Raw genomic sequence first — 13,274 nt, 5'->3', positions numbered from 1 at the left:
ATATAAGCAGCAAAAAGCATTCCGAACTTTAGCGAAATGCCCTTAAAGCTCATGCTGCACTGCAGACGAACTTCGTTGCTCACGCGCCTATGATCGAGTGGAAAAAAACACCGACAAGACGAAGGAAAGGATGAGAACAAGAAATTTCCCTTCGAAGCGACGATCCATTTTTGCTACCGTTGCTCCCGCTGATGAGGCTTTGCCGGGAATGATTAGAACCGTATCGCCGCACGTTTTCACCGGTATTTGAGCTCCCCACCCTGCAACAATTCTTCTTCGACATTCCCTGAAGCTTTGGCCACACCGCACGTGCGAATGGTGCTGCCTAGCTTGCTCTGAAAACGTCAATAAGACAGAGAAGTACGATCAACGACACAAGAAACTACGGCGCGCGCCAGGCTCCTCTCCCGCGTGTTCTGCGCAAGGCCGCCACCAGTGGCGCGTCCGTCGGCGTGCACGGCATGCAGTGGCCTAGGTTGCCTAGGTTACGGTGGACCGTCACCAACGGCAGTGACGTTGCGGGAAACGCTCCACTCGTGTCGACTGCTCCGACGACAAGGCTCGGATTGCCTGAGAGCGCTCGAAGATGGAGGAGAGCGATTGAGAAGAACCAGCCGAACGCAGGGCGCGCACCATCTTTCAACCAGCCAAAGACAATGCCGCTCGCGAGAGCGCTCTAGAGCGCTCTGAAACAACCAGCCGGAGATTCCATACGTGTCCCATTATGCCCCATTAAGACCGGTGTCCCGGATGAAGATAAATAGCGGTTTCGTTGCGCGAAAAGCACGAGCAGCGCTGCTCCAAGGTGAAAGAATGCAGTGCAGCTTCAACGAGCGGCCGCCTAAAACTAAAGCAGATTTGAATAGGGCTCTCGCGGTCACAAGGCTTTGGATTTGATGCGCGTTAAGGAAACCGGGGGCGGCTTGCACGAACATTTAATAGCAAAAATAATAACGAATTTAAGAACGAGTTCCTAAATGTTCCATAGACAACGCCTAGTCCGCACAAGAACGCGTTCTTAAATTCGTTATTGTTTTTGTCATTAAATGTCCGTGCAATCCGCCCCTGGATTGTCAAAGTTAATGCTGAGACACCCCCCCCCCCCCTTTCTCTCTTAGCTCCAGTGTTGCTTTGAGACGGTAAATCCGATGAATCAATCTGGGAAGGCCTACAGAAAACTGTGTCACATTTAAGTTTGCCTCGACGTGATATCCAAACAATTTCAAAGTTTGACGGTAATGCAGTGCCGATATAACCCATGCCAGAACTGCGCTGAATCGCGCGCCCGATTTTCGAAGGATAACAACGTCAGAAGTCCCTTACAGCAGCGAATGGCCGGTCAATGCCTTCCACAGAACCTGGTATAAATGCTTCTCTTTTTTCCTTGTATTACCGGCAACGCTTAGAAAAAATGTCAGTATTGTAGTTGGCAACATCCTCCGGCAACAGTCACAATATGTTCATGCTTATATATTTATGTTTACTTCTTTACTTGCAACACTGTTAGCCTTCGCAGGCTGTAACAGGGTCGCTAAAACAGCATCAAGTTATAACACAAACTATTGCACTATTTCTTCAACTGTGTCTGCAAATGAAGTTAGTCTCTTGCAATCAACGATAGCTCGGCCCAGAAATGGCTTACTTCAATACACCAACTCAGCGTTTGGTAACTCTGCGAGAAAGGAGTTAAATTTAGCGAGTGTTTGGTCGGCTCAACGAGACATCTGCCATTTTAAAACTATCGTGACTTATAGTTTTTGTTCAGTGACTCACAGTAGTCTTGGGTCTTGTGTCTTGTGTCTTGGGTCTTGTGAGCTTATCCACTAGGCAAGGGCAATAGTCTCTTTAACACGCCCTGCCATCTTGCGTTATTCACATCACATAGCCCACGCACCCTGCACCCAACTTGCGTGTTCCAAGAATCTATCACCACCAGGACCCAGCGTACATCAACCGGTATGTGAAAAAAACGTGCGTGCTGGTGAGTGAGTGAGTGAAGTAATTTTATTTCGGCCCAGAGAAGACGTAGGGGAGACCCCGCGCCGCCCGGCTAGTCCCACGTAGGGACCGCCAAGCCTAGGGGAGGTAAATTTTAATGATAGGTGTAGGCAGGAGCCGAGCAAAAGGCTTGGCATGCTACTTCACCTTTAATATATCACAAGATATTAAATGTGATCGAAAAAAAAAAAGAAACACACACACGCATCCACTTGCATAAATACTCGGAAGGGGACGCAACGAGTGCGATGAAATGAACCAAGTGAAAACTGGAGATTTATGGCACCGTCAACAAACAAAATGTTTGGATTTCCACTTGTCATTAAAATTTAACTCACCAGCACGCACCTGTTTTGACATATTGGTTGATATATACGGTTTTCTTGCAATAAATTCTTGGAATACACAAATTGCGTGCAGGGTGGCTGGGCTATGCGGTTTGTATAGCGTATGATGCCGGTGTGTGTTCAAAAGACTATTGCCCTATGCTAGCGGTCTGGCGTAACGCAGCACCAACATTCTGAACAGTTTATCCAAATTAAAAATATAATTTTTGTTCACTGCTTTATGTACCAAGTGAGTTAGTTATTCCGGTAATCTTCCTTACCAAGCATTAGCTAAGCTTCATGCCCCCCCCCAACCTTTCATCTGAAGGGAGATATGTGCACCTGTATTTGTGTCTAGTTCTAAAGGTAAACCAAATAGATAATTAATGAGCCTTATGGGTACACCAAACCTGGTTTTGTAGGCAGCACCACGTTTGGTACCTGACAACATTTTAGGAAGTCAGGGGATTTCTATTCTCTTACCGTTGAACCGCCATAGAGCGAGGCAACCTAAAGCTGTATGTGTGTACGAAAACATTTATTTAAATGAGGTTCGGAGGCTCGACTTTTTAAGCCAAGGCGGGCCGATCCCACGTTGGCACTGTCGGGCCACGTTCTTCAGCGACATCATGGGCCCTCTAGAGGGCCCTCAATTGGTCTTGAAACAATGGGCATTGAATCCTTTTTCCCAGTGTGTCCATTCTTCGACGAGGTTGAGGAGAGTCGCGGGACACCCCGCCAGCATATGTCCGACTCCAATGAAGTCATTACAATTGCTGCAGTCCATCTTAAAGTTGTAGTTAAAAAATTACGCAGAACTAATCTGACGATGACTGTCAATGGTAATGCGAATACCAATGGAGCTTTGTAGTGATAGAGCATATTTCTAAATTCACGTTTGTTTAACACGTGTAGTGGTAATTATGAAACTTCTGTTGTTTCGGCTATATGCCAGGTAGTCGTTTCTTCGTGAAGAAACGACGAAGGAATCATATCGATCGAACGGCAAAAGCGTATAACGACGACGTTAGGAGAACAATGTGATCGCTGTATGAGGACAATGGCACGACCAAGGCGGCACGACGACGACGGCACGACAACGGTTGCAGAGTAACATTAGTGTGACGACACAATAACGACGATGGCAAGACAATGGTGGCACAATCTCGAGTGAATGCCGTCAGCATATTGCGACAGAACGATGAACAGTGGATGATGTTGATGGGGAAGTGATGACGGTGATGAAACGTGAGTGGGACAACGATGGCATGAAGACGACGGTATGATGGGGAAGTGATGACTGTGATGAAACGTGAGCGTGACAACGATGGCATGAAGACGACGGTATGATGGGGAAGTGATGACGGTGATGAAATGTGAGCGTGACAACGATGGCATGAAGACGACGGTATGATGGGGAAGTGATGACTGTGATTAAACGTGAGCGTGACAACGATGGCATGAAGACGACGGTATGATGGGGAAGTGATGACTGTGATGAAACGTGAGCGTGACAACGATGGCATGAAGACGACGGTATGATGGGGAAGTGATGACTGTGATGAAACATGAGCGTGACAACGATGGCATGAAGACGACGGTATGATGGGGAAGTGATGACTGTGATGAAACGTGAGCGTGACAACGATGGCATGAAGACGACGGTATGATGGGAAAGTGATGACTGTGATGAAACGTGAGCGTGACAACGATGGCATGAAGACGACGGTATGATGGGGAAGTGATGACTGTGATGAAACGTGAGCGTGACAACGATGGCATGAAGAGGACGGTACGACGACGATGGTATGACGAGAATCGAAGGTAGAAGTTACAATGATGGCGATAAAACGACCTCGACAGCGTCCCGACGACGGTATGCAACGAATGCAGCTTGTGAACGCACGTGAAGTTAAGGAACTAATTTCTTTATTGCGATATCTTTACGTGATTGCTTCCTATGAGGCCAAGTTGTAGTGGCTTTTTCAACAGGTGGCCACATATGGCTACGCCTATTGAAGGTATCTGGCTAAAGATATTGTATGAGATTACCCCAAGGCTATAAATATGTGAGCTCGTTCTGAGCTCCAGAAGAGGCCGTGTTTAAACTCATATTTTAAACCATTACACAAGGGTAATTACTTTCCTTGTACTTCACCGCTTATTCAGTGCCCGTGAGGTTTCGTGCCAACCGATGATAGCCAATACACTCCTAGTTCATACCTTTGTAGCGCGATAGAGACTTTTTGCAATTCTACATGGTACTTCATAGTGCCTAACAAAGAAATACTCGCAGAATACGAGAGTTTTCTGAGGAACAGTCGGGCGTCTGGACCTCATAGACGTCGCAGTGTAGTTGTGGATGATGTAATTGGGCGTTTACTTATTTTATTTTCTTAGCGATGCCTTTTCGCGAGCTTTCTCGTCATAGTGTCATTAGCACTCAACATAGTTTTATGGCAGCAACTACAAAAGAGAAATCACGTAAAAGAATCGCTCCCCATAGCAGATATAGCCAGATAGCGGGCACACTAGAAAGACAGAACAAAATGAAGAGAGAGATATATAATCAGGGAGAAAAAGACAGAGTGGCTCTTTAACGAAAACTGACTAAATTTAGCTAGCGGCACGCCTTGCATGCTACATAAGGTCAGTTCGATAGCAAATGAAAATATACACATAGCACATACGACACTTGAAACATAACACTACGCTATTAATGTATGTCCTTGCGGCCAGTTTCCATCAGAAAAGTTCAGAGCGGAACGAAAGGAGGAATAGTCACAGAATCAGCCGTGGTGGGAGAAGTAAGCGAAGTCGATGCAATTAGGTGCAGGAAGAGACGCCAAGAAGTGCATGCAGAAGCGCTGTTGGTACTTTATCAGTTCTTGCGTGCACGTGTCAATTATCACGGCACCTGTCCCTAATAAGCTGTGCGCCGAAGTGAAGCGGCTCCTGATTTTCCTTCTCCATGCTCTTTGCGACAGGCATGAGCATCTCCGCGTCGTTCACTGATGCAAGCTTAATAACGCAGGCTGGCTACGTTCCCACAATCATCTGATTCTGATGACGTGCGAAGAATGCGGTTCGCTCTGGGCTCATGTTCGCAGCATGGACTCTGCTTGCCGATTGCGGGGCTTTTTTTGTTATTGCTGAGGCGTGAACGCTTGCGCGGTAGTGCGTGATCGAGTAGGAGGAGTGCATATCGTGGTGTTTCCGGCAAATTCGTGCATAATTAAGCGTGCGCGAACACCATTGGCTCAACAGCGAAGGCCGCACTGCGTGGGAATGTGGATCTTTCTGCGGGAGCAGCTTCCACGTCGCGCACAGTCGAGGACATGGTCGCTATGCAGTGCACGGAAGAATGACTTTTTGGGCATTAATTCTCGCCGATGTCTGCGTCATTCACTCTTGCCGTCAAAGGATGTTACTGGCATAAATCAACTGGGAGCTGAAATAAGTGCGAGTCATGTGCGCGTAGCGTGTGAGGGATTGTAGCGAGATGTTTCGTTGTGCTATAGAGTGCCAATATATACTAAATCAATTTTTTTGTGTGATCAGGCGGCCCCTTAACTATCATCTCTGAGGAGCGACATCTTGTCAAGTACTTTCGTTGAAAATGTCAGTGACCTCCTGGATTGTCCGGAAATACGGTATATAGTATAGCTGCGGCTCAGTGTTAACAGTCACTCTCAATGCCGTCCTTCAGCACATCCCGCCAGCACTCACTCCTCGGAGGGATTCTTGCTAGTCCAGTGGCCCTATTTTTCTAGGTAGGTTTCATGGTTGGACATTCGAGTGAATGCGGCTATCACGCCGAATGTCTGCGCAGCATCACGGAAATGTACTAAGAGTTTCAACCGCTATCGATTCTTTCCAGTGTGAACGCTGTATTCAGGCTATAGAGCACCGCACGGGCCCTGGCCTTCCCGAAAACCCGGGCCTGGTTCGGTCTGCGGGCCGCGCCCCGGGTAAAGCGATTTTTGGCGGACCCTGGCCGGGCACAGGCCTGGTTCTTTCTGGGCTGGGCTGGCAGGCTAGGGCTTGAAGCCGCGGGAACGGTCCGAGCGCGAGCCCGTTCACATTGGTCAGCGTCTTCGAAGACATGCGGGTGGACTGCATACATCAAAGGCATTCTGCCTAAAGTGCATCTGACAAGTTAGGAAACCTGGCGCTTGATGACCTTAGCAAACAAAATAAACGAAGAAAAGAGTTGTAACCTCTTCTTTGTTTATATTTTGTTTGGTAAAATGTACTTTAATTATTTTTGGTCCTACAAGAAAGAAACCTTAGTTTCGAAAAAGAAAAAAAAAATTGCTAAAAGGTATCTTGATACAGTCTAGCCATTACCACACCATCTATTGGAACAATTTATCGCTTTTGGTTCAAATATTTTGTGGCAATTGCGTAATTGTAGCGCTTTTCATTTACACATACGAAAAATGATTTGTCGTGAACTTGGGAGGGCTTATGCGGCAGCGCATTTCCCACCGTCATTATTTTCTTGCTCGAATTAGAATATGCGTGCTTGAGCTTTTAGGTGCTCTTGTACTAATATACATTAGTTTTCTTACTGCAAACACTATTTTGCGATAGCAATGAGGACTGCCGCCGTCGTGCTGTCTCAGTATTGATTCGCCGGCACAGGCTGCGTAGAGAGTTACATGTAGAGTTACGTGTACAGACGCTGTTAAGAATGGCCATACGGGGTGGCAACGTGCCAGCTTTCAGCCCGCTGCACGTGTTCCAAGCCCACCAGTCGGGGCGCCCTTCCGAGAGCTGCGGTCGGCAGGCAGCCACGTGGCGCGCGATCAACTCCGGAAATTGGTATTTGGCCGAGCCACCCGGGACAAAGCAGTTCTACGAAGCCATCTGACGTCGGCACTGAAAGCTGGGTGGTACCGAGAACTGCGGATGACCGGCAGCCACGTGGCGCGCGACCAACTCAGGAAATTGGTACTTGGCCGCACCACCCGAGACGGAGCACAGTTCTACGAAGCCCTCGGTTGTCGACTCCGGAGCCTTTGTGTGTATGGGTTCGCACCTGTGTGTTTGCGTGTGTGTGGGCGTAAACGATAGTGCGGAGCGGCGGCAAGTTTACAATGCTTGGACGAACCTTCCCGACCATTCGTGCTCCGTCCACGACCGAACGATGACGTCGAACTATGACGTCAAGCGGAGAGCTTATAAGCAGCGTTTGCCGGCGGCTAGGGTGTGCTCGTGTCGTGATCGTTGTCGGGAGCTGAGTGCTCTGTCATACTAGAAATGTACTAGTGAGCTGTGTGCTCGTAAGCTGTTTGCTGTATGTTAGTTTTGCGGGCTCCATATGGGAGTCGCGCTGGGCTGCCAATGTATGTCCTGTTTTAAATGTAAATCCTGCAATTAAATCCTGCTCATCTAGCCCTGTCGTCCCAAGTTCATCTCTACAGCTACGTCTGCCAAATCTAATAACGCGAAGTTCGCCTAGCTGCAAAAGCATCGTAGCAAAGTCTCCTTCACGCAGGATATGAGACCGGGATAGTTGTTGCTCTATCTTGATCTGCGCCGTGTAACGAAACAGATCCTGCCCTCAGGCTCCAACCAATGGGCTCAGATGGAGCCAGGGCAGCATTCCTCCTTTCACTTCTGGCACGAGCGCTCTGCACAACACACATTAGCGTTCCTGACTAAGCAGTTTTTGGCTTGCCACACCGTCTGAGCGGAAAGGACGTTAAACGTCACGCTCGATCTAGCGCTGACCGTCTCCCACATAGTTTTCTCAATTTGCTGTCGGTTGCGTCTCGTGCAACATGAACTGTACCGTGAAGGTCAAAGTGTGCCATCAAGGTGTACCATAAACGTGCAACATCAAGGAGTACCAGCAAGGGGTACCATAAATGCGTAACATCACGGAGTACCACCGAAGAATAGCATCAAGGAGTACCATGAAACTGCGCAGTCAAGGTGCTTCCATCAAGGTGCAACGCCAGCAACGCCGTCGCCGACGTTTCTCAATCGTACCAGCGTTGTGACACGCCTTCTGTGTACTGGCGCGCTGTTCTTTCTGCGCAGTAGAAGTTGTTTAGCGTACCATGTCATCTCTGCGTATTCTTGGAACACCGTGAGAGGGGCTCGAGAGCAACGCTAGACCATATGACCGCTATCAATGCTTTGCCTTTGCGAAAATGTCACTCTCTTTACAAGTGTATATAATTCTTGGCGTTTGCAACATTGAGTGTAACTCGAGAGTTTTAAATGAAATGCCCGGTCGGAAGCATTTAATGCGGCCTTTACTTCTGTCGGCCTTTTCATGTTAGCTGTACACTTACTCTAGGGGGAAAAAGTTGTTTTCGCAACGCTTCATTTTCCCTGTAGTTCAGTTGTTACGTCTTTGGATAGATCACTATGCAAGGGCACTAAAGACAAAACTTCGAGAACATCACCAAATTTTGCGACTGTGCCTGTGGCCTGGCTGTTCCCTAGCCGAATATGTCAACCATTCATAGCGGAGCACGCATGCGGCACACGCCGCAGGGTTCCTTGCACCACCACCAGATGGCGCTCGCCTCAGCGCCACCGCGGCAGCGGCGGCGCCCGCCGTGCAAGGGAAAAACGTACAAAGCTCACCTTAGCGCTTCAGCGGCTGCACAGCAATGAAGAAGCAAATGCTTCTTGCGGATAGAATGGATTGAAATTGCGCATGCTGCCCCTGGAACTATGGTGCGTTCAAGGCGTCCGTCGTACTCGCAGTAGTCAGCAACTCCGCTTAACAAGAGGCTCGGTTCGATTTGTGTGCGCCCGCGCTTGTGCATGCGCGTGTGTGTGTGTGTGCATGCATGCGTGTACTCGTGTGTTCTGACTTTTTATGCACTCACACAAAGCTTCGCTGTATATAGATTCCAACTCGTTGGATCCGCAGCGATGTATATTTAACGCATGTACCCTGAGTTTCTCCCGCGGGCCCGGGGCGAGCCTGTTCATGCAAGCGGTGGCCCATGCCGTGCTCTAACTCTTACCTTTGTAATTTGTTGTGGACACGTCTTGGCATTCGCGCATCGCATTGTGCTGCCGGTATATCTCAGTCGTAAGAGCCAGCACCTTAATTGATGAGCATACCTTCAATACTGGACACGCAGCTCTCACTGTTTCTCCGTTCGGGGCCCTATTATATATACTCGCATTTTATTTGTCACTACACTTGAATTCGGCGCCCTTGCCGAAGAGATGTTAAAACTATGAGGAAAGAAAAAGCTCGATCAACACTTGGTGCTTTCTTTCGATCTTCTTTTTTTTTTTTCTAGAACATACAGATTTTTAAGGATAACGCGCGGCAAAGAACACAATTCTAGTTCGCGAGCTACATCACTTGAAGAGGCAGATATTGCTCGCACGAGAAATTGAGATGCATGATCGATGAATCATTACACTTTGTCTAACAAGGTTTCTTAACTCAATAATTTAAGGTCGACATTGCAATTTACGAACTGTAGCTCACGGCGTGTGAACTTGGAAATAATTCTCAGTATGATACCAGTTTTTAGATATACATTCGCAAAGTACACGACAAAGTACAGTGACGATCAATTTTTTTTTTCTTTGTGTGTAAAACGGTATTCTGAAAAAAAAAAAAATAAGTGAAGCGAGAGTTCACTTTTACCGCGAATTTGACGGCGCAAATCTGGAAACCGCTGCCATCGTCAGAATTCGTTCCAAGTTCCAAGTCCCGAAAGCTCACCTGCTATAATTTGTAAATTGAAATATGCGCCATAATTTATTAGTTTTGAACCTAATTAGCCATTCTTTAAAGATTGTTGATTTACGCACTTCAATTTGTTGTAAATGCAATTTTCACCTCTTCGAGCACTCCTGTTCAAAGATTCGAATTGTGCTACCTACCTAAGCGAATATTTAAAATGACTGCATATTCTCTCAAAACAAGAAAGCGCCTGGTGTGTTCCTCAAGCGAATAAAATTTTCCGGCTGCTTCCATAGTGATTAAGAAACACTTCGCGGCTCGTCCTCGTTTTCTTTTTTTTCGATTGTACTCATGGCGTGCTCAGGCTCCGTTTGTCTTCACGTAGGCGTGACCATGTCAACGCGACAATTCTGTGACTCGTTAAAGCACGGCCTTTCTTACGTGTTTTCACCCTAGGGCGCAAGGAACACAAGATTGCGAGCCACTTACCTGAAAGGATGGCAAATTGCCGTTGCTTTACGTTTTCTGTGCGCTCTTATACCTCAATCACACGGCACGTGTAATGTGGTTCACAGTAAATGACATTCATACCGAATGTTATTGCGGTCTTGCTTTCCCTGTCTAACACGGCTGTATAAAATGGCACTCGCTATGGATGGCGACGTTTATCGGCACCTTGCGCATGCGCGAATTCGGCAATCGACACGTATACTTTCAGGTTGCGCTTCGCCCTGCGTAAATCGGTGAGGTGGTCTTCTGACACTTTCGGCAGCGCGCGCGTCTGGCCGTCGGTCCGGTGCGCTTTTCGCTTCTCATTTTTCGCTCACGAAGCTGCACAGCTGGCTTCCGTTGTTGGTGGATAGACTTTAGCGAGGCACTAATTTAAAAACCGTATGCAGAAGTGCACACAAAAAATGCAAAGCAGCCGAGTCTTTGCGAACATGGCCGACAAGTGGTGTTATCGTCCAACCGGAGACTGGGAACATGAATATAGCTGCACAAACTGCTTCAACTATCGTGCTGTACGTTATGAAATTATTTAAAAAGTTTATAACAGCAATTGCGACAGGATTTACTCTGAATAAATATCGTTTTAGCTTATCGATTTCGTGATTTTTTTGCCAAGCCCCTGTCGTCGAGATTACACAAGTCGCGCTTGCATGAGTTCGGGAAACTCATTCAATGATCGAATGCCGCTAGCTGCGAATGTCGTTGACTATGCCCGTGTAGCAGCAATAAAAGTGACATTAGGACGTAATCTCATTCGCGTCGAATGTCGTTTCACGTGCCGTGGGGTACTACTTGCATTCGATAATCGGCAGAGCTCGCTTCATTGCGCGTGTTTCAACGTTAGCGTTGTAGCGTACGTGTGTGCTGCGTGCTATATGTGTGTCTGCGTGTGAGTGAATGCTCGTGTGTATGTACTTGTGTGCCTATCTGCATGTGTGCGTGTGTGTGACCATTCGTACCTATTTGTGCGTATTTGCGTATCTGTTGCGCGTTGATGGCAGCGGTGGTTGCGAATAGACTGCACCTGTATAAGCTGTCACATTGAAATAAAAATTCAGGGATGATTTAATGTCCTGCCTCTTCGAGGAATGGAGTGTAACTGACGCTGGCAAGAAGACCACTGTGAGATGATATATATATATATATATATATATATATATTTATATATACCACGTGATCGACTTCGCACACTTCACACACGCACACTTTTTTTTTTTTCCAGTTTGACACTCCTACTGCTAACGCAGTGATAAATCCACTTTACTTTACTTGCTAAGACGGCTGCAGTGCTGCATTTGTTTCCCTTCTGTCCGTCGTCGTAAATTCACCGCGCAAGTCTAAAGTAATTCGTTACCAACCAGCCTAAAATGTTGCTCCTGTGCCACAAAACCCGATTCCCGCTTGTCATTCTAAGAGTGGCCAAAGTTTGAATAACTGTTTCCGTTAGCAAGTCTTCAAGGCAACGTAGGTTATAGCGCCGTGCGAATTGTACTCTTCTTGAACACAGTCAGCCTTTCAGTCTTTTTTCTGTCTCGAAGTTTCTGTGACTGTTTACATTTTCCGAAGAAACTGGTTTGCATCAGCGACGGTGGGGAGCATAACATAGCGGAAGCAAGGGGTATGCGAGGGAGGGAGGCAACTTCAAAAAGGGGCCACATCCATTTCCATTTAGATCACGCGAAAATGCCGACCCAATGGCCTTTGTCGGCGTTCGCAATGTTCACTGCCAATTTACACCTGAAAGCCAGCTCGGGTCAGTGGGTGCCTAACCTCGCCTTTATACAGCAGAACTTCAAAGAAATGTTGGAAGCCAGGAAGTACTTTAATGGGCGCCTATAGCACTGATGCCACGTGGAGCTGTACGTCCCGGAAAAAAGAAAAGCTACCTTGGCATTGCTGAAGTTTTCTTTTAATGTTTTATAACCTCTCCTTTGTAGCGACCTCCTAGCCGTCGGAACGAAGACTTCAGGTGCATCCCTAGCAATTCGGGCAAACGGTCACTTGCGCCGCACTCGCGCGAGAAAGATTTACAATACAACCGAACGCGACTTGTTTTGCATATATGTGGCACTTCCAAAACGACTACGGCTGTAAAGCAGCGGCCGATGGTTCAAAATGCAGGAGCTGCTGAAATGTTTCCTTTTCTGACAAGCTCAATATACGGTCTGACGGTACAATGCGAGCCTGCACAATTTCTTGCGAGATCTACGCCGACCAAGTTCGAAAAGAAAACGCAAGAAGAAACGGAAGGAAGCACAAGTAGGGAAATAAACCATGCAATAGCATTACGAAAAATTTAAAGAAAAACACAGGCGAAAAATACAGGCGCACTTCCTCGTGCTCGTTTTACGTTCGCTAAAGAGTGCCCGTCTATGCCCCTTAGGCTCCTTGTGTTCAACGGGAATAGTTCCTGTTTCTCCCCATACAAAATTGACGTTCCCGCATTGCTGCGGTTGGATTGGTACGCGTCTAAAGTTTGCATTTTTCGCACTTTCTTTTGGCGTACTAGCGCAAGGACTGCAAAAGCTATTGGGCTGCAAAAAAGAAGTCGACTCGCCTTGACAGTTTTTCTTCAGATTTTTAGAGCGTAGCTCTCAGGCGCCCGTTCGTGCCGCGAGCGTCGGCGTGCCTTGGCGTCGTACCTCGGCACGAGCACAGTGAAAGATGAAAGCGAACGCGAAGTGCAGCGGGAGATGAAAAACGCGAGGAGTAAAGCGGAAAGGAGGGTGCAGCGGAACCATGAGGCGGAAAGCGCAGAAGGGTAT

Source organism: Dermacentor andersoni, chromosome 9, assembly GCF_023375885.2.
Source record: "Dermacentor andersoni chromosome 9, qqDerAnde1_hic_scaffold, whole genome shotgun sequence".
Lineage (NCBI taxonomy): Eukaryota > Metazoa > Arthropoda > Arachnida > Ixodida > Ixodidae > Dermacentor > Dermacentor andersoni.
Note: the sequence above shows the minus strand (reverse complement) of the source record.